Here is a 1,892-nt window from a genome sequence, read left to right as displayed (position 1 = left end):
GCATGATACCCTCTGGTTTTATGTTGCTATAAATTACATAATTTTGTTCTTTCTCAGAGCTACAGAGTATTCCATTGTGTATATAGACCACAACTTTTTTTTTTTTTTTTTTGGTTTTTCGGACCACACCCGTTTAATGCTCAGGGGTTACTCCTGGCTAAGCACTCAGAAATTGTCCCTGGCTTGGGAGGACCATATGGGACGCTGGGGGATCGAACACGGTTGCGATCTTTCCTTGACTAGCGCTTGCAAGGCAGACACCTTACCTCTAGCACCACTTCCCCGGCAGACCACAACTTCTTGATCTATTCATTCATATTTGGATACTCTGGCTACTGCGCTAAGTGCAATGATGAACATAGTGTGCATATATCCTTTCAAATTAATGCCAAGAACTGGTATCACTGGGTCATATGGAAGTTTTGTTCAGGTGTTCCATATCTTCTTGGTTCAGTCTTGGGAGGCTATAGGAGTCCAAGAATTTATCCTTTTCTTCTGAGTTCTTTCTGTGGTATGTTTTGGCATATACCCTTTCATTCCTGATTCTGTTGTTAGGATTCAATTATTACTGTTATTCAATTATTTTTCAATCCAGTTATTAGAATTTTCTCTCCTCTTCCCTAAATCAGCTCAATCTTTCTGTGATGTGATGTGGTTTGTCTTTTTTTTTTTAAGAGTTGGGTTTTGGGCCACACCCACCGGTACTCTGTGTACTGTGCTCAGTATTTGCATGCAGGAGAAACCATATGTGGTACCATGCATAGAACTAGGGTTAGGTACATGCAAGTTAAGTGCCTTAATCCCTGTACTATCTCTCCACTCTGAGTTTTATTTTTTAGATAGAAAGCAATGTCACAACGTGCTATTTCCATAAACAAAATGTTTTTGTCTTGTCTTTTTTGCTTTTTATATTGTTGGGGGGCTCAAACCCAGTAGTGCTTGGAAGTTATTGGTGTTTCTTAGGGACCCTTGTGGTACCAATATCGATTCCCGGCACCCATATGGTCCCTCAGCCTTCCAGGGGCAATTTCGAAACCTTGGGCTCCAGCACACACTCCAGCTTTCTGAGAGAGTACAGGCACTGAGATATCAGCAGGCCCCTCGAAGCTGAAACTTAAGTTCTAGATCAACCATATTTTTATCCCTAGGCTGCGGCCTAGTTTTTTTTTTTTTTTATGTTTACAGATTATTGTCTTGAAAAATTTTGTTTTACTTAGCAAAATCAAACAAATCAAACCTTCCTCAATCATCAAATTGATCTGATCCATTTGTTCAGTTCACAAAATACAATAGCTTTAAATAAGTTATAGTCTTTGATACTTAAATAAGTTTATCCTGGGTCAGAGAGATAGCACATTCTTGGAGATGATCAGGGATCAAAGTGCCGCTGGGTGCCAATAAACAACAACAAAAAAACCAAAACAACAAAAAAATCTCATTAAATTCCTTGAACAATTAGTCATCGATGCAAATGATTATATAAATTTCAGACTTTTACTTTTAGATGAAAAATGTCACAAATTCTTAAAGTCTTTTCAAAAGAACACAAAAATTAAACCTATGCAGTCACAAATAATCAAAACTCAGAAAGGTTGGGGGGTGAGTGGGGCCACATCTGGCAACACTCAGAGATTTCTCTTGGGTCTGCACTCAGGAATCACTCCCTGCAGGCTCAGGGGGTCAGCCACATGCAAGGCAAACACACCCTACCATTGTGCTATCACTCCAGCCCCCCACAAATGTTTCTTTTTTTTTTTTCTTGGCGCTCAGAAATCACTTCTGGCAAGCTCGGGGAAACATATGGGATGCTGGGAATCAAACTCCAGTCAGTCTAGAGTCAGCCACGTGCAAAGCAAATACCCTACGGCTGTGCTATCTCTCCAGCCTGACAG

The sequence above is a fragment of the Suncus etruscus genome, chromosome 11 (assembly GCF_024139225.1).
Source record: "Suncus etruscus isolate mSunEtr1 chromosome 11, mSunEtr1.pri.cur, whole genome shotgun sequence".
In the NCBI taxonomy this organism is placed as follows: domain Eukaryota; kingdom Metazoa; phylum Chordata; class Mammalia; order Eulipotyphla; family Soricidae; genus Suncus; species Suncus etruscus.
The sequence above is the reverse complement of the archived record's forward strand: the minus strand, read 5'-3'. Positions refer to the sequence as shown.